The sequence below is a fragment of the Bos indicus x Bos taurus genome, chromosome 26, assembly GCF_003369695.1.
Source record: "Bos indicus x Bos taurus breed Angus x Brahman F1 hybrid chromosome 26, Bos_hybrid_MaternalHap_v2.0, whole genome shotgun sequence".
Taxonomy (NCBI): domain Eukaryota; kingdom Metazoa; phylum Chordata; class Mammalia; order Artiodactyla; family Bovidae; genus Bos; species Bos indicus x Bos taurus.
The window spans coordinates 14,182,963-14,204,775 of NC_040101.1; the positions used below are offsets into that span (position 1 = coordinate 14,182,963).

The following is a 21,813-nucleotide window of genomic DNA, read 5'->3' on the forward strand; positions in this document are numbered from 1 at the left end:
TCCACATACATATAACCCCACAAAATAGCACACATACCCACAAACATTCATACTGACACACACACATGCTTCTGAGGACCACATTCTCCTTTGGATGTGTTAATACTATGAATCTGGTAAAACAAAGTTCTTTGCCCCTCTCTGCTCTGAACTATTATATTTGTTTCATAGTTTAACTCTCAGAAGACTGTCTTATTTATCTGAACCAAGTTCCACTGGGGCCCCTCACTTGGTCCATGATTTCTTTCTACTTTTAAAGCCCCCATGTTGTGTGGCCCCTTCCCTTGGCACCCGGGTACCAGATAAAAGAAGTCTAAGATGGTCTGGAGTATTGCTTGTTGATTGTTTTAAAAATATACTCTCAATAGCTTCATCAGTACCATCTTTCTAGATTCCATATATATGCAATAATATACAATATTTGCTTTTTCTTTCTGACTTACTTCACTCTGTATAATAGGCTCTAGGTTCATTCACCTCATTAGAACAGACTCAAATGCATCCCTTTTATGGCTGAGTAATATTCCTTTGTATATATGTAGCACAGCTTCTTTCTCCTTTCATCTGTTGATGGACATCTTGGTTGCTTCCATGTCTTGAAAGTAAAAGTGAAAGCCACTCAATCATGTCCGACTCTTTGCAACCCCGTGGACTATACAGTCCATGGAATTCTCCAGGCCAGAATACTGGAGTGCCTAGCCCTTCCCTTCTCCAGGGAATCTTCCCAACCCAGGGATCAAACCCAGGTCTCCCACAATGCAGGTGGATTCTTTACCAGCTAAGCCACTACGGAAGCCCAAGAGTACTGGAGTGGGTAGACTATTCCTTCTCCAGTGGATCTTCCTGACCCAGGAGTTGAACCAGGGTCTCCTGCATTGCAGGCAGATTCTTTACCAGCTGAGCTACCAGGAAAGCCTTTCTATGTCCTAAGCTATTGTAAATAGTGCTAGAGTGAGCAGTGGGGTATGTAGGTCTTTTTCAGTTATGGTTTTCTCAGGGTATATGACCAGTAGTGGGATTGTTGGGTCATATGGTAGTTTTATTCCTAGTTTTTTAAGTAATCTCCATACACCAATGGAGATGCAGACATAGAGAACCGACTTGCAGACATAGGAGGGGAAGGAGAGGGTGGACAAACGGAGACAGCAGCAAGGAAACACATACATTACCATATGTAAAATAGATCGCCAGTGGGAACTCGCTGTATGACTCGTGGAGCTCAAGCCAGTGCTCTGTGACATCCTAGGGGGTGGGAGGTGGGAGAGAGGTTCAGGAGGGAGGGGACATATGTGTACCTATGGCTGATTCATGTTGATGTGTGGCAGAAACCAACATAATACTGTAAAGCAATTATATATACTTCAATTAAAAACACATAATTTTTTTAAACATTTTAAATGCACTCTCAGTGGGAGGTTGGACCCCTTTGCACTCAGTCTTTATTCATCTCGGGAGCTGCTGCTTGGTTTTTATGAGGAGACTGTCTCCTAGTCTACTTCCATTTAACCCTACAGTGGCTGACCTCAGCTCTCCATCCCCATGTAAACCTGCTGTCTGCTGCCTGCTGGGCCCGTGATGCTAGGAAGCCTTTTGCAGGCATGCCTCTCAGATTTTCAATTTACCTCCTAATCCCCAGTCCTGATACCATCAGATAGGAGAGTTTCTGCTGTGCTCTTCTTGTTTTAAAAAATCGCAAATGCTATCCACCTGAAGTTAAGTCCTGACTTAGAAAGACAGAATGTGAACACCCAAGGAGGCCAGGCAGGCATGCCCTGACCACTGAGTTCCCCAGACATTCTGGGCTGTCGGAGTTCCAGAGAAGGGAGATTAGATGAGCTTGTGTGGGTACAGAAGGCTCCCTGGAGGGGGTGACATTCCTGACAGGTCTTTATTATGAGTTAAACAGTATCCCCCCAAATTCACATGTTAAAATTCTCCAAATGTCCACCATCTAATAATATAATCACTCTGCTGAAAAAGGTCCATATAGTCAAAGCTATGGTTTTTCCAGTAGTCATGTATGGATGTGAGAGCTGGACCATGAAGAATTGATGCTTTCGAATTGCACTGCTGGAGAAGACTCTTGAGAGTCCCTTGGACCCCCGGGAGATCAAACCAGTCAATCCTAAAGGGAATCAGTCCTGAACATTCATTGGAAGGACTGATGCTGAAGCTGAAGCTCCAATACTTTGGCCACCAGATGGGAAGAGTTGACCCATTGAAAAAGATCCTGATGCTGGGAAAGACTGAGGGCAGGAGGAGAAGGGGACAACAGAGAATGAGATGGTTGGATGGCATCACCACCTCAATGGACATGAGTTTGAGCAGACTCCGGAAGTTGGTGAAGGACAGAAAAGCCTGGTGTGCTGCAGTCCATGGAGTGGCAAAGAGTCGGACACGACTTAACAACTGAACAACAACAGATCAGCAATTAACAGGGTGCTTCCAGGGGTCTTGCAGGCTTTGCTTCATTTGTAATCCTCCCCTCCCCTCATGCCGGAGGTCCTATTATTTCCATTTCAAAGACAAGGACCCTGCAGCTCTGAAGGATAAATGTGGCCAGTCTGAATAATTGCCACTCGGTGTCCAAAGCACTCCCACTGGGGTCCGCCACTCTGCCTTGGGAGCTCAGGACAGACTTCAAGGTAGCACAGGCAGCGGTAAGGGCAGAACAGTATCTGAGCTGCTTCTTGAAGGACTCAGAGAATCCACAGCAGGCAAAACAGAAGGGAAAGGAACTCCTGGAGCGGGATCACATACGCAAAAGCACCTGGGTGTAAATGAGCAGTTAGGGGCATACATCCTTGGCTTCATTCTGGAAGTTAAGAGGACTTCAGGGTAGTGATGGCAGATGCAGCTAGAGGTGGGAGCAAGATTATAAAGAACTTTGAGTGGCAACCTAAAAAGGGTAACTTCTGGAAGCAGTAGGGAGCCATTGAAGGTTGTTAAGTGGAAAGAGAGAGAGCATCTAAAAGATTCACAGGGCAGAAGAAGCAGTAGAAATGAGCCATGTTGTCAGTGCCCTGGAGGATGGTGGAGAAGAGCCAGGGTGGGAGGAGCTCAGAAGGTTCCTGGAAGCAGGGGTTTCTGGTGGGTGGGAGGATCCATCTAGATCCAGTGCCCTAGTGAAGGTGGCATGCTCAGAAGGAAAAGCCATTTGTCTCATTAAGCCATGAACAGAGAATATCACACCTGGAGCATTTTAGACTCAGCCCAGATTTCCCCCATAGCCACCTCAGCACAGGAACTAAAAAAGAAACAGCTAAGAAAGTGTCAAATTTATTAAAACAGCTGAGTTCCTGTCTCTCTCCAGCTCTCTGGCTCTGACTTTCCCACTATTTTTAAATGTTCCAGAAATCTCTACCCAGACATTCCCCACACCCCCCTGAAGACTGAACACATTTTCTGCCTTATCAGCCATGACCAACCCCACTCAGCCTCCTGTCCACCCCCAAGGCCCAGTTTCCAATGGAAGTCTGGGGGACTCCAAGAGTCACAGTCCCCTCTTCTCCCTGAGTCTAGATTCCACAGAGAACCACCCAGAACATGGTGTTGTTCTCTTCTTAAAGAAAAGAAAGTCTAAATTCATTCTTCTGTTGAGTTTTTCACCGTGACTGGTTTTCATTAGCTTTTCAAGTGGAAAATACACCCCCCCCAAAGTGGAGAGTTGCCACTTGTGTGCAGAGAGTCATTGTTCATTTAATATTTTTTATACTGAATGGCCCAAGCCCTAGTCTGCTGGAGCTCTGGCCAGGACCCTGAAGGAAGGTGCTTTACAAACCTTCCTGGCAGGCCCTGTTTGAAGAGCCAGTGGCTGCTTGCCTCTTGTTAAATCTTAAAGATGGAGGAAACCCAGGGAACTTGAACAGTCAGCTCTCCACTGCCCAGCCCCATTTGCAGAGCCGGGACCCTCTCTCAGCCTTTTCTTTCCAGTCCAAGTCCTGGTTCACCTGATGAAGAAGCTTCCCAAAGCCACGTCTGCCTCCTCACCTTCCTCACACTGGAGCTGATAAGGGGTAGAGCAAAGAGAAAACTAAGTCAGGAAAGAAATCCAGCTGATAAAACCCCGAGTCCCACTGCTTTGTGAAACCAGAGGAGGCTACATGGCACAGCTCTCCCCCTAAGGGGCCAACTCTGGAAGAGCTGAGACCAAGAGGGGTCTGCACTCCCAGGCCAGCCCCAGGACATTAAGCGGCAGGTTAAGACAGGTGAGATGAGGACAAATAGGCAAGAGGTGGACACAGGAAGTAGAGACTAAGAAGGAAAGTGGGGAGACAGGAAATGCAGAGATAGATAGAGCTCAGGGTTTTCCAGGTGGCACAGTGGCAAAGAATCCACCTGCCAAAATGCAGGATATGCGAGAGACACAGGTTCAATCCTATGATTGGGAAGATCCTCTGGGGGAGGAAATGGCAACACACTCCAGTATACTTGTCTAGAGAATCCCATGGACAGAGGAGCCTGGCATGCTACAGTCCATGGGGTTGCAAAGAGTTAGACATGACTGAGCACCCACGTGCGCACACACACACACACACACACACGCACAGAGGAAGTGGAGAGACAGGAAGAAGAGGGAAAGAGAAATGGCCAGCAGGGGCCCATGTTACTCAGGATTCCTTCGCCAGCTGGATTCTCCATGCAACAGGATGAGGAAAATTTAAGTCTCTACCAGGAAAATTCAAGCCTGGACATAATTTAAGCTTTCCTGGGACTCTGCCAGCCATCTCATAGAGTTTTGTCAAATTTTCCACCTACTCTGTTTGCATAAGGAAACTCAGCTTCCATCTTAGAAACCCCATCTTCAACACTGTCCTTTTTCAACTCTTGGTTATTCAAGAGGGTTGTGGATAAAGATGCATAGGATAAGGGGTTTAAAAGGACTGGCTGGAGCTATACCCCTCCTCCCCCACCCCCACTCACCTACCCACATTCACACACTCTTGTGCAAAAGGCAATACTTGGGGGTGGCCCCTTAGAGAATCAAGTACTGTGTTGTCTTGTTTTGTGCCCCAGGGAAATATCAGGTATTCACAAAACCCCAGGACACCCCTCCACCTCACTGCTTGGAATGATAGCACCTGCTCAGAGTAATTCAGGAGTTTTTCCTACTTCATTGTGCAAATATAGAACCAAATCACACAATATAAAAAGTATTATATGGTTGTTCAGTCACTCAGTCATGTCCAACTCTTTGTGACTCCATGAACTGCAGCACCCTAGGCTTCCCTATCCTTCACCATCTCCTGGAGTTGGCTCAAACTCATGTCCATTGAGTCCATGTTGCCATCCAACCATCTCATCCTCTGTCATCCCCTTCTCTTCCTGCCTTCAATCATTCTCAGCATTAGGGTCTTTTCCAGTGAGTCAGCTCTTCACATCGGTGGCCAAAGTATTGGAGCTTCAGCCTCAGCATCAGTCCCTCCAATGAATATTCAGGATTGATTTCCTTTAGGATTGACTGGTTGGATCTCCTTCCAGTCCAAGGGACTCTCAAGAGTCTTCTCCAACACCACAGTTCAAAAGCATCCATTCTTCAGCACTCAGCCTTCTTTATACTCCCAACTCTCACATCTATACATGACTACTGGAAAAATCATAGCTTTGACTATACAGACCTTTGTCAGCAAAGTAATATCCCTGCTTTATGCGGTCTAGGTTTGTCATAGCTTTTCTTCCAAGGAGTAAGGGTCCTCTAATCTGGTGGCTGCAGTCATCATCTTCAGTGATTTTGGAGCCCCCCCAAAATAAAGTCTGTCACTGTTTCCATTGTTTCCCCATCTATTTGCCATGAAGTGATGGGACCAGATGGCATGGTCTTTTTTTTTGAAAGTTGAGTTTTAAGCCAGCTTTTTCACTCTCCTCTTTCATTTTCATCAAGAGGCTCTTTAGTTCTTCACTTTCTGCCATAAGGGTGGTGTCATCTGCATATCTGAGGTTATAGATATTTCTCGCAGCAATCGTGATTCCAGGTTGTGCTTCTTTCAGTCCGGCATTTTGCATGATGTACTCTGCATAGAAGTTAAACAGGCAGGGTGACAATATATAGCCTTGATGTACTCCTTTCCCTATTTGGAACCAGTCTGTTGTTCCATGTCCAGTTCTGTTAACTTCTTGACCTGCACACAGATTTCTCAGGAGGCAGATAAGCTGGTCTGGTATCCCCATCTCTTGAAGAATTTTCCACAGTTTGTTGTGATCTGCACAGTCAAAGGCTTTAGCATAATCAATGAAGCAAAAATAGATTTATATAGGTATATATATATTTAAGTTCATGGTCTTTCCCTCTCTCCTTTTAATCCTAACTGTCTGAGGATTACTATTTTGATATGTACACTAATTTTTATTTAATGCTTATAAAAACACATTGACCTGCTGGTTTTTTTCCCCAGATGAAATGGGGAAACATAGCATTTCTAAACTTGCTTTGTTTAAAAAAAATATAGCAGTATGTCCGGGTATTGTTCCAGCTCACGAGATGGTTCTGGGTCATTCTTCTTTAATAACTCTGCTGTATCTCTTTCTGAGGATGTACCATTGTCTTCTTAGTCCTTTCAGGCCATCGTAACAGAAATATCACAGTCCGGGTGGCTTATAAACAACAGGAATTTATTCCTCACAGTCTGGAGGCTGGGAGGTCCAGGATCAAGGTACTGGCAGGCCCAGTGACTGGTGAGGGCCTGCCTCCTGTTTCAGGGATGGCCTTCTCACTGCGTTCTCATGTGCAGAAGAGGGGAGGGAGCTCCATGGGGTCTCTTTTATAAGAGCACTAATCCCACTCATGAGGGCCCCACTGTCATGACCAAGCACCCTCCAAAAGCCCCAGCTCCAATTGCCATCATGTTGAGGGGTAGTTTTCAACACATGAATTTGAGGACACAAACATTCAGTCTACAGTAACCATGAGTTTTGGCTCAGATGGTAAAGCATCTGCCTACAATGCGGGAGACCCAGGTTCAATCCCTGGGTTGGGAAGATCTCTGGAGGAAGGAAATGGCAACCCACTCCAGTATTCTTGCCTGGAAAATCCCATGGATGGAGGAGCCTGGTAGGGTTACAGTCCATGGGGTCGCAAAGAGTCGGACACGACTGAGTGACTTCACTTTTCCTTCTGTCGATGGACATTCAAGTTGTTTCCAGGTTGGGTTTTGTTGTTGTTGGGGGTTTTGTTTTTATTTTGTTATTATTATAAAGGATCCTCTAATAATTACTATACATCTCTCCTGACATTCTGGGGTTTTGATATTGTAGGGCAGAGTCCTGATTGCTGAGTGAGAGGAAGTATGTGTTTAAATTGTACTAGACACCGCCTGATCACTTCTTAAGAAGATCTTGCAGTTCTCACTCAGAATAATCTTCAACTCCAAAACCAGAGGGTGATAATTTCTCAAGGACAGCCTTTTTTAAAATGTCATGTCAGTTTTAGGTAGAACATGAAATTACCTTATAAACACCTAAGTGTTCACAGATCAGATACCAGCTGGTGATGACTTGCTCCTTAAATTCTAAATAATAATGCTTCCAATCTCCATTCTATAGATCTTCCCAGGTCAGTGCCCTGCCATGTTTTCTGAGAGAAGGGTGAGTTGTTGAAGTTTTAGGGACACCACTGATTCTCCACTCTGAGCAACCCTGAAATTCTGTTAATGATCCCACACATGTTGTTTTTTCCTGTGCCACGTTAATCCAGATGAAGCCCTTTCCTGTAATATACACACACACCCTCTTACTGTGCATGCAGACTACTGAAACTTTAGGGGAACTGAAAGGATTTATAGCTTAAGACGTGCTGTGTTCAGTCACGCAGTCATGTCTCTTTGCGATCCCATGGACTGTAGCCTGCCAGGCTCCTCTGTTCTTGGAATTTTCCAGACAAGAATACTGGAGTGGGTTGCCATTTTCTTCTCCAGGGGGTCTTCCCAACCCAGGGATCGAACCCATGTCTCTAGCATCTCCTGCACTAGCAGGGGGATTCTTTACCACTTAGCACCATCTGGGAAGCCCACCTTAAGGTACATATAACTTAAAATTCTGAGTTCAGTGTGCCTGTTGCTAAAAATTCCCCCAAACATTTCTAAATTGGGGCTCTGATCTTTGGACTTATATTTGATCTTTCCTTTTCTCTCCATATTTCTGTCCTCTCTCAGAAGAACAGTTGCCAAGAATAAATAAAATCCCTCCCTTTTCTTATACACTGAAATTCAATTCGTTCCAGCCTCTGCCCCTAGACTTTTTGATAGGGGGACAGAAGGGTCTTTTGTATAATGGAGTTTACTCTCCTTAGGAAGGAGCGTGGGTTGTAAGTAACAAAAAGTTTTCTCTCCTTTCTACACCAAAAGGTTCATCGCTTTATTCCATTCTCCACCCCGAACTGAGTGTCTTTGCTGTTGTTCAGTCACTCAGCCACGTCCAACTCTTTGTAACCCTATGGACTACGGTTTGCCTGGCTTCCCTGTCCTTCACCATCTCCCAGAGCTTGCCCAAGTTCATGTCCATTGCATCGGTGATGCCATCCAGCCATCTCATCCTCTGTTGCTCTCTTCTGCCTTCAATCTTTCCCAGCATCAAGGTCTTTTCCAGTGAGTCAGCTGTTTGCATCAAGTGGCCAAAGTACTGGAGCTTCCGATTCAGTCCTTCCAAAGTGTTTTTAAAAAATGTAAATCAGACTTCACAGCCCTGGTCCATCCACACTGGCTTCCCAAAGCTGTTAGAATAGAATCCAAATCCCTTTCCTGGGCACAGAACCGCGACCTTTCCTGCATCCTTTTGCTAGGCACATACCCATTTCTGCTCGCAGATCTTCAAACGTACTTAGGTTCTGTTGTGTTCCCCACCTCCCCTCTCCCTGCTCATAGTATACATAGAAACTCAGCCGGGGAGGACAAGCCCACCTCAGCCTCTTGCTCCCCTTCACCCCCCGACCACCCAGTCCTCACTGGGATTCACTGGATCTTCTCTGGTGGGTGTGTGGAAATTGGCTTGAGTTGGCCACACAGCCTTCCAGATCTTTTGTTCCATCACCGGACCTTGGCTTTCAAAACTGAAAAGCCAAAAATTGAACTCTTGTCCTCTTCATTGTGTTACGACAGCGATCCTCTCTTGGGGTGATGGTCCGATGGCCCCGGGGGAGGGGCACCAGAGGACAGGAGGAACCAGAAGCAACCACTGTAGTGACTGCATCAGCTCGTATTCTCTTGGCAAAGATACCCTAGCCAGACAGTCAGCTTGTTTCTGAATACCTTGATAAGCTCTTGAATGGAGGCACCCCAAGGGGCATGCTCGAGGGGCAGGGAGTGGTCTCTGTCCTGCTAACCACCTGGCTTACCTCAAGAGGGGGTGAGTGCTGATGGTGGACCCAGGAGTGCTTGGGATAATGATGAAGTTTTGGGAGACTGTACATTAAAAGAAAGAGGCAACGTGAAGCAAGGAAGAGAAACTTCTAGGAAAGATCAGAGATGCCCAGGGCATTTCTCTGGGGTTCTGCTGTGAAGTCACCCAGCTGTGTCTTTCCTAGCTGCCGCAATAGTGTCCTCACTGTCTCTCACTGTGTCCCCCACCACTGCACTTCCCACCTGCTCACATTGACCTTTCAGTTCAGTTCAGTTACTCAGTCGTGTCCGACTCTCTGCGACCCCATGGACGGCAGCGTACCAGGCTTCTCTGTCCATCACCGACTCCCAGAACTTGCTCAAACTCATGTCCATAGAGTCAGTGATGCCACCCAACCATCTTATTCTCTGTCATCCCCTTCTCTTCCTACCTTCAATCTTTCCCAGCATCAGGGTCTTTTCCAAGGAGTCAGTTCTTTGCATCAGGTGGCCAAAGTATTGGAGTTTCAGCTTCAGCATCAGTCCTTCCAATGAATATTCTGGACTGATTTCCTTTAGGATTGACTAGTTAGTTCTCCTTGCAGTCTAAGGACCTTTATGAAATGCACATCTGACTGTCTCTTTCTGCCTAAAACCTTCCATGGCTCCCCATTGCCTCTGAACAAAACCCAAACTTTCCAAGTACCATGAGACCCATCGTGACGTGGCTTCTCCTCCTCTTTTCTCTCCACTCTTCACCGTCTGCTACTCACTTGGCAAATTGAGGTGCTGCCCCCTCCTCACCTGCCAGTCCTCCCTGTACCAGACTCTCCCCCTCCCCAGGCCTTCACACAACCATAGACCTCCTTCAGAGCTCCCTGTGATTCCCCTGTAGCTTTCTTCATCCTCACAACCACCCAGAGAGGAGGGTGGTGTATCCTGGTTTTAGAGAGGATGAGCCTAAGGCACAGAGAATTTAAGTCCTCATAGCTTTAAAACCAGAGGAAGTGAATGTGTTAGTCATTCATTTGTGTCTGACTCTGTGACCTCCTGGACTGTAGCCCACCGGGCTCCTCTGCCCATGGAATTCTCCAGGCAAGGGTGCTGGAGTGGGTTGCCATACCCTTCCCCAGGAGATCTTCCCGACCCAGGGATCGAAACCGGGTCGCCTGCATTGCAGGCAGATTCTTTACTGTCTGAGCCACCAGGGAAACCCTATGTTACATATATTTTACCACAATTAAAACAATTTTTTAAATTACATAATAAAAATAGAGTTCATGGGGAAAATGGAGTTGGGACATAACACAAAAACTTGGTTGATTACACATTTTAAAAAATATGTCTTTACCGAGCCAAACATTAGCACAGTTTTGTATGTGTTGAATGGTTAAAACATAAATATGACAATAAACATGGTACTTCACCTTGAAGGAAAAATACAGGAAAGATACAGAACAGAGATTCTCAAACTTTTTAGTCTCAAGACCCTTTTATACTCTTAAAGAATTTTGAAGAATCCCAAAGGGCTTATGCTCATGGCGTTTGTATCTATTGATATTTTCCATACTCACAATTAAAGCTGAGAAATGTGCAGCAAACAAGAACACAGAAGTGCACAGTCCATCAGGGTGATGACATTATCACATGTCACATAGCTTCCAGAAAACCCCACCGCACACTCATGAGAGAAGGAAAGGGGAAAAGGCAAATAACAGCATAATATTCTCTGATGAGAATAGTTTTGACCTCTTGGGTCTCCTGAAAGGATCCAGAGGATGCTTGAACGTTCCCAGAACATACTTTCTCTTAAATTTGGTTTTGGCTGCGCTGGGACTTTGATGCTGTGCTCAAGCTTTCTCGAGTTGTGGCTAATCTTCGTTGTGGGGCACAGGTTTCTGTTGCAGTTGCTTCTCTTATTGTGGAGCACAGGCTCTATGGCACTCGGGCATCAGTAGTGGCAGTGTGTAGGCTCAGTAATTGCACCTCCTGGACTCCAGAGCACAGGTTCAGTAGTTATGGCACAGGGGCTTATCCCACTGCACGTGGGATCTTCCTGGACCAGGGATCGAACCCCTGTATCCTGCATTGGCAGGTGGATTCTTTACCACTGAGCCACCAGAGAAGCCCCCCAGAACATTCTATCCTAGGACTAAGGCAAGGTCTCTAGAGGGGCTGCGGAGAGGATGGGAAAGGGGAGACGAGGGTATCTGAAAGGGAAATAAAGTACAGTTCAGAAAAGCCTCACTACAAGGAGCTCCAAAAAGGCTGACAGATGCAGGGAGACCAGCAGGGAAAGCCAGCCGTGCCCACTTGACCTGGTACAGCAGCCCCTGAAGCTTGGCAAGTGGCCCAAGGCTGCCCACAGTCAACTGCTCCCTGAGAGTGTGCCTTCCGGCCCTTCCCTGGGGCCCCCAGCCAGCGATGCTCTCCAGGTTATTCCTGATTTGATGCAGGAAGGTGCTCTTGTTTGCAAGTGGTTTTTCTGCCGGCCAAGCCCTGCCTTGTGATGCTCCTGCAGATCCAGCGTGAGTGGCAGACAGTTTAATAAGGCTTATTGAAAAACAAAAACAAATCAGCTTATTCTCAGTGTGAAATGAGTCATGCACAGCCTTAATCCCCTGTGGTCACTCCGCGCTCCACAGCTAGCCACCTGTCCTAGTCCCCACAGACCTCCTCAGTGAAGGTTACGTCCCCTTTCCAATGACGTGGAGCAGAAATCCAGTAATGCATTCAGCACAGTGAAAACTTAATCCCAAATATCATTTTTACTCATCTGAGGAAAGTTAACCTGCTGAAGATTCAATTCAACAAACACTGTCTCCGAATTGAGGTCATCCATTTACTTAATTGTAACACTGCTGCTTCTGACACAAGGTCTGATCAACACCCAGGTCAGGGCTCTCGGATGGATTTTATTCATCACGTTTTCTGCTTCCCTCTGAGTAAGTGAAGCCAGGATGGAGTTGGGATTGGCAGTGTCTTCTTGCTGATGCCAAGCAGAGCTCCCCAAACACATGGGCATTTATGGAACAGGAGGGGTCACAGGCCCAGGGGTATCAAATGACATGCCCCTTTGGGAGGACTAGGAGCCTCTTCAGCAGGGGGGCTCCTGGGCCACATGGGAGAAATGAGGAAGGGCTGTGGAGCCTGGAAGGAAGGTCCCTGCACTACGGGAGTAGGGTGCTCCCTAGTAGGGTGGTCGTCAGGGTAATCCAGAAAATGGAACCAATAAGATGTGCATATACATAGAAAGGGGCACCCCAGGTGGCTCAGTGGTAAGGAATCCACCTGCCAAAGCAGGTCTCTCAGGAGATGTGGGTTCAGTCCCAGGGTTGGGAAGATCCTCTGAAGAAGGAAATGGCAACCCACTCCAGTATTCTTACCTGTAAAATCCCATGGACAGAGGAGCCTCACGGGCTACAGTCCAGAGGGTTGCAAAGAGTTGGACATGACTGAGCAATAACACATACAGATACATAGAAAGATTTATTCTACAAAATTGGCTTACATGACATGGAGGCTGACAAGTCCCAGGATCTGCAGGGTGAGTCGGCAAGCTGGAGACCAAGGAGAGCAAATGGTGTAGCTCCAGTCTGAGTCTGAAGGCCTGAGAAGTGGAAGAGCCAATGGTATAAGTTCCATCCCAAGAGCTGGCAGGCTCAAGTGCCAGGAAGAACCAGTACTTCAGTTCCTCTCAGAAGGTAGGAAAAAGCCACCATCTCAGTCAGCAAGCAGTCAGACAAGAGGAATTCGGTCTTACTCAGGAGATGGTCTACCTTTTTGTTCTTTTCAGGCCTTCAACTGATTGGATGTGGCCCACCCATATAGGAAGGGCAATCTGCTTTACTTAAGCTACTGATTTACATGTTAACCTTATCCAGAAACAACCTCACAAAAAAACACACAAAATAATGTATTACCAAATATCCGGGTGCCCTGGGGCCCAGGCAGGTTGACACATAGAATTACTCAACACAGATACCCACAGAAAAAGGGAGACAAATCAAGAGGGAAAGATGGTGCTCACTCAGAAGGAGGGAGAGCAGAGAAGCTGGCTGCCCCAGGCCCCAGGTCAGGCTGGTGGTTGTGCCAGGGCTGGGGGTTCCCCTTTTGTGAGTTCTTCCTGGTCCTGCAGCAGTGGGGAGCATGCCATAGAGGTAGGATAACTTTGAAAGGCCTGTGGGGCCTGAACCATTAGAAAGCCAGGCCTTTGGACAGTTATCTGGGGCCAAGGAGGACCTGGCCCCTTACATCTTAGACCAGGATGTCTCCCTTCTGATTACATTTCTGCAGGTTTATTGATTAAAGTTGAGTCTCCTACAATGAACAATGAAAGAAAAGGGCCTTCATCAAGGAGAAAAGGAAGGAAATAGAATTCAGAGAACTGGCCCAGGACCCTTGCAACACCTGGCAAGTACATCATCTCATTGAGCAATGAAGAAGGACATGGTGGCCCTCCTATAATTAATCACAGTTCATTATGATGTCATAGTCAACATAACCAAGTGCTTATGATAAACCTGACTCTGTGCTTTATGGTCTTGACTCATTCAATCTGTTAATCACATTAACTGGAACAACTCCAAAAAGTGGGAGGAAGAAAGTGAGGCCCATAGGCATGCACTGACATGGGGTCACACAGCTGCTGAGAGCGGAGAGCTGGGGCTTGAACCCACATAGTCCTTCCGTAATTATCTACTCCACTACCCACCTCCTCACTTGAGTGGATTCTGCCATGTGGGCCTCCCAGGTTTAGGTTATGACCTGGACACTGGAGAAACTGAACTGAGACTCAGCTGGGCACAGGCCCAACAGCACGGCTGAGTGGAGTGAAAAGCAGGCTTGCTGGGGTGAAGGATGACCAGACCAGCTTCCCACCTGGATCCCTCTGTCTCCTGTCTTTCTCTCATCATGGCCACAGGCAGCCTGTGGAAGAGCATTACCAGAAAATCAGGAAAGAAAGAGACAGCCCTCTGTTAAAGAGAAACCCAAAGGCCCCAGATGACATCTCCTGTACTAAAGCCTCTGCTGACAGATCTGACAACTATAGTTTGCCCTTCCCCAGGAAGGTAATGGTACTAAGCCAGTCTGGAATTTCCTGGTCAGCACCAATGAGATCATCTATCACGGGGCCATCTCCATTTCCCCCACCAAGGGATGAAGAGGTAACCTGCATGATAGACCTTCATCCCCTGCCTCTGCCCCCAAGAAGGTGACCTGGTCTGAAACAATCCTTTCTTGTCTTTTGCTAAAGAGCTTCCTTGCCTCACCCTCCTCCTGCCTATAAAAACCATCCATTTTGTGTAATTCCTCTGAGCATCCTCTACTCACTAGGTGGGATGCTGCTGCATTCTTTAATCATTGAATAAAACCAATTAGATCTTCAATTTTACCCATTTGAATTTTTTTTTTTTTTTTTTTTTGAGCACACTCAAACAAGGCTACCCTGGAGGAGGGCATGGCAACCCACTTCAGTTTTCTGGCCTGGAGAATCCCCATGGATAGAGGAGCCTGGTGGGCTATAGTCCATAGGGTCACAAAGAGTCAGACATAATTGAAGTGACTGAGCACACACACACAAAGCAAAGCTAAGGGGGAGGTGGCAGCTCCAAAGACAGCAGTAGGGGTACCCCCACCTACAGGGAGAGCTGACATTCTGGAAGAGGGAGACCAGGAGGCTGTTCCTGTCTGAGGGCCCATCAGCCTCCTGTGCCCCCTCTAAGCTCCCCCATTACATCTGTAAACCCCCTGCTGATGGCACCTCTGTCTCCTCTCAACACACAGCAGACAATCCACCATCCCAGCGGCCCCTGGGCTCCAAACAACCATGACAGTGCTTCCCAAGCCAGCCTCAGGCCTCTCCTTATCCCAGAGGAAAACAGCTAAGTCTGCCCTTCAAGTCCAGAACAAGCTCTGAATTTTAATTCTGGATTTAATTCCATGTGGGTTGAGCCAGGAGCCATTCGGAGACGGATTAGCAGCCCTGACACTGAGCCTCTCATCTTTGGGAAAAGCGACATAAATCAACACCCACTAAGCCCAGCCCTGTGGAAGCCTCCCTGTGACCCCCAAGAGTGCTTTTGGGAATGATCCCTCTGAAAGGTTGTTGTTGAATCACACGAATACACCGGGATTCTTGGCCCCCGGAGGAGAAGAATTCAATCCGGGGCCAGAGACGAGGCTTGATCGCTCAGAGCTTTTGTGTAATAAAGTTTTATTAAAGTATAAAGGAGATAGAGAAAGCTTCTGACATAGGCATCAGAAGGGGGCAGAAAGAGTACCCACTTGCTAGTGTTAATGAAGTTATATACTCTCCAGTGAATCCAAAGAATGTCTGGAGGTTGTAAAGACCTCATCAGACCTACTCCCATAATTTACATTTTAAGATAACAGAATTAGCCAGAAGGTTTAATCCAAAGACTGTCCTTAATCCAGAGACTGTCCTCAGGCAGGATACATTATTGTTATATAATCCTAAGGAATGTGGAGAAAGAAAAAAAGTTTGTCCTTTCTTCCTCCTTGAGAATTCCAGACCCCTCTCTCCTTGGGGACCCCTAGACTCCCTATCAACCTGTTTAGGAAATGACTGTATCACCCTCTGGGCCAGTTCACCATCTTTTTAGGATCACTCTGCCCAGCCCAGAGCAGGACTCAGCAACATGACAGGAAGGTGACCAGAGGGGAAGGACACAGCAGAAATAAGAGGTGTAATGCCAATCCCACAGATTCCTGGGAGGATTTCCTCCTCATAACCCTTGATGGACACCACACACACCAAAACTGGGAGAACAAAAGGGAGCCTGAGGAACTGGGGCTGGTATTAGTCAGAGTCCGCAGAGAAACAGAACTAATTAGAGACATGCACATGTAGTCTAAAGGCCTGCAAATCAAGAGATATGTACGTACACCTGATGGTGAATGTTCCAGTCTGAAAGCCAGCAGACTGAAGACCCAGGAAGAGCTGGTGCTTCAGTTCCTGTCCAAAAGCAGGGAAAGGCTGATGTCCGCGCTCTACTGTCAGGCAGGGGAAGTTCTCTCTCACTTGCAGAAGAGTCAATCTTTTCATTTTACCAGGTCTTCAGCTATTTAGATGAAGCCCACCCACTGTAGGAGGGTAATCTGCTTTCCAGCATCTGTGGATTCAGATATTAATCTCACCCAAAACCACCCTCACAGACACCCTGAAATAGTGTTTGACCAAATATCTGGGCAACCTGTGGCCCAGTCAAGTTGACAAATAAAATTAACCATCACAGGGCTCAGTGTAGAAAAAGAGAGGATACTTAGCATAAAAACACTTAAGCGCTATGCAAGAGAAGTCACCTTTGACCAGGAAAGGCCTGATTGTCTTTAAGGTTCCCCACTCTGAGGTCAGAGCAGATCCAAAGCCAAGTGGGATTGAGTGACTGCAGGACTGAAGAGGGACCCTGAGGAGAATCCTTGGGAGGAGCCCAGAGTAAGGGAATATGCAAAATACGTACCACCTGGTCCTTACGTAAATCCAAAACAGACTCCTACCTTCTGTCTCAAAGTTAAAATTATTTATGCTGTCATTTCATCTTGCAAATAAATGTTGTAACACAAATCATTCATTCAATCCCCCTAATAATTACCAGCTCATTTGTGAGCGATTTTTTTAATTTGTTCTGGCTGCCACTAGCTGGGAGGTCCCTGTCTAAGCCATGATTGACTTAGTGCATGCATGCGAAGGCTCTGTTTTATCCGATTATTTTGTGACCCCATGGACTGTAGCCAGCAAGGCTCCTCTGTCCATGGAATTTTCCAGACAAGTACACTGGAGTGGGTTGCCATTTCCTACTCCAGGGAATCTTCCTGACCTAGGGTTTGAACCTGTGTCTCCTGCATTGGCAGGCAGATTCTTTACCATTGAGCCACTGGGGAAGTTCCCAATTGACTATCTGCTGCTGCTGCTAAGTCACCTCAGTCGTGTCTGACTCTGTGTGACCCCAGAGATGGCAGCCCACCAGGCTCCCCCGTCCCTGGGATTCTCCAGGCAAGAACACTGGAGTGGGTTGCCATTTCCTTCTCCAATGCATGAAAATGAAAAGTGAAAGTGAAGTCGCTCAGTCGTGTCCGACTCTTAGTGACCCCATGGACTGCAGCCTACCAGGCTCCTCCGCCCATGGGATTTTCCAGGCAAGAGTACCGGAGTGGGGTGCCATTGCCTTCTCCGAAATCTAGACTGCATCAATTTCTTTTTTGTTTTGTTTTATTTTTCAGAGAAAATTTTTATTTAAATACATTGTAAATACAGTGTGAGGTTTCCCTGGTGGCTGCAATACAGGAGACCTGGGTTCGATCCCTGGGTCGGGGAGTTCCTTTGGAGAAAGGAATGGCTATTCAACCCAGGATTCTTGCCTGGAGAGTTTCATGGACAGAGGAGCCTGGCGGGCTACAGTCCATGGGGGTCGCAAAGAGCAGGGCAGGACTGAGTGACTAACACACACAAGCATAGCCTGAGTAGACGGTATACGAAAGCTGAAAAATCCTCAGTGCTACCCAGACCTTCAGCCTCCACATGTCCTTCACCTCCCCGACATGGGCGGGAGGACTGGGCCATGTTCCGGATGCTGCCTCCACCCTGCCCTAGTGGACTTACAAACCTCAGAGCTGCTTAACTTCCCCTGACATATTCTTAGCTATGCATTCACCTCCTGAATGTTTCTGAAATCTGTAGCTTATACATCCCTCACGTTTCAAAGCCTTGAGTATAAAGTATATAAGAGAGAAGGAAAGACTGCATCAAATTCTTCCAAGGACGTCGGCGTCAGGGTGATGGTCACGAGGTCCCGGGCACCTGGTGTCCTCTTACAGCCAGTGAAGCGTGGCCTTGTGCCCACATGTCATGGCTAGGAACACACACACCTACCCCATCGTCTGGAGGGAGAGAGCCTCTGCCACTGTGGCTGCCTGCCTTGCCACCTGCTCTCTTGTACCCACCAATGCTGGCTGCTCTGGGGCAGTGGGCTGGCATGGCATTTACTCTCACTGCCCCCATCCACTTGGTGCCATCAAAGGCTGCCAACCTACTCTCCAGCATCTGGACACCTGGTAACCTCTAGGCTGCCAAGGCCAAAGTCTGCCAGGAACTACAATGATGCTTCGTAGTCTCGTGAACTAGTACTTTTTACCATCTGGTATGAGAGGATTTCAGTATTTTAATCACCATGAGGAATTACCAGTGTGTCCTTAGCAAATCACAATCCTGAGTCAGAAGGACCTAGGGGCCATGAGGAAGGGGGGACGGGGATAGAAGGGCAACCAATGAGGAGGGGTTCCTCTATAGGCTAGACAGGAGCAGCTGAGGGAGGCAGCCCAGGAATCTAGCGTTAAGGCCCCCATTGTCCCTGAGGGGATGGGGAATGAGCTGGAAAGAGAAGCTAGAAGTACGGGTCTGCTTTGAACATCTGAACTCTGCACCCTTAACCACTCAGTGGTAAAAACTAAGGGTGAAGTGCTGGGCAGATGTACCATGGACCATGCACCCACACCATGCCAGGCTCCGTGGAAGGCATGCCCTTAATAGTTTTCTTTACATTTCTCAAAGAAACTATCTCTTTAAAGAACATATTGTCTCACATTTTACATGAGGATAGTGAAGCTCGGAGAGTTGGGACTTATCTATTCATTCACCCTACAAATGAAGATACCAAGTACTGTGCCTCGCACTAAGTAAGGACTGACCCAAACAGACATGGGCCCTGGCTTCATGGAGCTTACAGTCTGGTGAGGAAGACACACATTAAAGAAGTGAAGCGAAAGTTGCTCAGTCATGTCCGACTCTTTGCAACCCCAGGGACTATACAGTCCATGGGATTCTCCAGGCCAGAATCCTGGAGTGGGTAGCCTTTACCTTCTCCAGCAGATCTTCCCAAGCCAGAAATTGAACCCAGGCCTCCCACATTGCAGGCAGATCTTTACCAGCTGAGCCACGAGGGAAGCCCACATTAAAGAAATGAGCCCACAAATAAATATATGATTATATGTCACTGTAAAGTATAGTTAGAAAAAGGCCAAGGGTAGCATGAGAGTGAATGATGTGGGGACCTAATGCAAACAGGCCTCTCAAAGAGAACTTTCATCTGCAGGAGCCCTCCGTGACCCGGCCAGTGAGCTGCAGAACCAGGATTCTAATGCACGGCCTTGTCCTTCCCAGTGGTTCCCCATCACTAAGCAAATGGGAACAGAGGGGCTGATCAATCTCCCCTTTGATATCTACAAGTCTTGGACATATTGTTGGCTGCTGTGGCCTAAGTTTCTCACTTCTACCTTCCCATCATCTATCCTATCTATCTCTCTTGGTGTATGGGGTTGGGATAAGTCAGACATGGAAAGCTAGTGATGGGACCACTTAAAAAAATGTTGACCAGTAGCAAGAAGCTTAGAGGCCCATTCCTGACTTTGCTGCTTACCAAGGATGAGACTGAGACACTTTGCTTTGCCCAGACTCTAACGGGTCATGCAGTGATCATGGTTACCTTTCAGTAAGCACCTACCACAGGTCAGAAGCTGAATAGCTGCTTTCGGTGAGCATTGTCTTCTGTGGTTGCCTGAATGATCAACCCTGATTCTTAATTCCTCCCTGCACTCATGCTCTTGCCTTGGGGCAATTGTGGGCAGACTGTGCTTCCTGATGCTTGTCACCAAGCCCAGCCACGTGACTTACTTTAGACAATGGGATGTTAGTAGAAAAGATGCAAGCAAGGACTTGAAATGCGCCTGAGCAGTCTTTTTCTTGTGTGTCTGCTCTGGCTATGAGAAGAGATTCCCCTAGGCAGCTGTTGCCACCTCAGCCTGGGCCCGCAGTAGGATTCGTGGAGCAGACTGGAGTTATCCAGACACACAGCTTGAACCAGAGCTGCCCAGCCTAGCCCAGCTCCGGTCCCAGCCAACCCTTGGAAACATTAGAAATAAATATTTTGTTGTTGGATGTCACTGAGATGTACTGGTTGACTGTTACACAGCGATAGCTAGCTGACACAGTATTTAAACCTCACAACAACTCTATGAAGTTTTGTTTGCTATCATTTTCTAGATGGATAAACTAGAATTGAGGTTTATTCTTTGGCCTATGTCATAAATTAGCGTGTGGCAGAGTTGGGATTCAAAGCTAGGACTTTCTGGGGCTAAAGTCCTCCAAAAGGTTAGTATTGATGCTGCTTCAATAAAACCTTTGCATTGATACTGATTCTGTGATGATGTAAATTTGGACGTGATGTACTGGACAACTGGCCCCTAGAGCCTGGAGCTGCCCAGTTGCACAAGTTTATCCTACTTGTTTTATAGACTTATCAGTGATGCCATCCTAATTCATTTGTATAAAAATTTAAGTGCCTGTTTAATAGCATGTTTTGTGATCCTGGGCTGTCCCTGGTAAGCAGGAGACGCCGGTTCAATTACTGGGTTGGGAAGATCCACTGGAGAAGGGATAGTCTACCCACTCCAGTATTTTTGGGCTTTCTTGGTGGCTCAGCTGGTAAAGAATCCACCCACAATGCAGGAGACTTGGGTTCGATCCCTAGGTTAGGAAGATCCCCTGGAGAAGGGAACGGCTACCGACTCCAATATTCTAGCCTGGAGAATTCCAACGACTGTATAGTCCATGGGGTCTTAGAGTCAGACACGACTGAGCAACTTTCACTTCACTCTGTGGTATTACAGCAGGTTTTGTGGTATTAAAATTCACTAGAAAGCAGGACCAATTTTTAAAATAAAACTTACATGTCTTGGAAAGGGAGAAAGAGAAATGAAGGAGATGGATTGTATTTGACAAGATAAAAATCCCAGTGAGGGAAAGAAGGAAAAAGAGATGATTATTATTCATTTCAAGAGGCTGGAGTGGAGCTAACACTCCAACCAGGAGATCCGTGAGAAGACTCTTGTGGTTATCACCAGGCAAGTGACAGTGGTAACTTGAGTGAGGGAGAAAGGGTTAAGTGAGCTCCTGGAGAATGAAAACACATGATGTGGCAAGTGTCCTAAAGCCACGCTGTGAGGGAACTGGGCAAGTCAACCAACCTAAGATCAATGGCATCCTCCAAGTTCCTCCTCCCCATCCAAACTTAAGAGCTACAGAGCCCAACTCTCGGTCAGGGCTGGTTTCCAGTTAACCGGGCACCTCATCTCTTCTTCAGCCTGGGTCGGGGTCCCCAATTAGCTGGAGTCCCCAGCAGGATCCCACGTCCTCATAGCAGGAGGGCAGCTGTGTGACCTGGGCTGAGGTGTGTCCCCACTCCCCACTCCACCTAGGCCTGCTCCACCCTCACGGGAAGGGTAGATTGCAGACCTGGGTCAAGGCTGAAGAGATGCTGGAGAAGCTTCCAGTTTTCGTAGAGGCCAAGGTGGGGGTGGGGAACAATGTGGAGGAATCCAGGCTTGAACTGCTTTGGATCAGAGACTGATCTTCTGTCTGCAGGGCATGAAGTGAAAGCCAGGAGGGGGGTTGATTTATCTACCACAGGATAAACCAGACCTCTGCTCT

General features: G+C 47.2%; 1 long non-coding RNA gene across 3 annotated transcripts in view; it reads left to right on the top strand.

Annotated features, from left to right (window-relative positions):
* Positions 1-21,813, top strand: part of LOC113884229 — a 109,728-nt gene that overhangs the window by 58,434 nt on the left and 29,481 nt on the right. For 2 of the 3 annotated variants that reach the window (XR_003508829.1, XR_003508827.1), the window contains one exon: positions 13,605-14,698. The exons of the other annotated variant lie outside the window; for it this stretch is intronic. This is a non-coding gene — a long non-coding RNA (uncharacterized LOC113884229). Of the gene's footprint in view, positions 1-13,604; positions 14,699-21,813 lie in introns of those variants that run through there. 3 annotated transcript variants of the gene reach the window in all.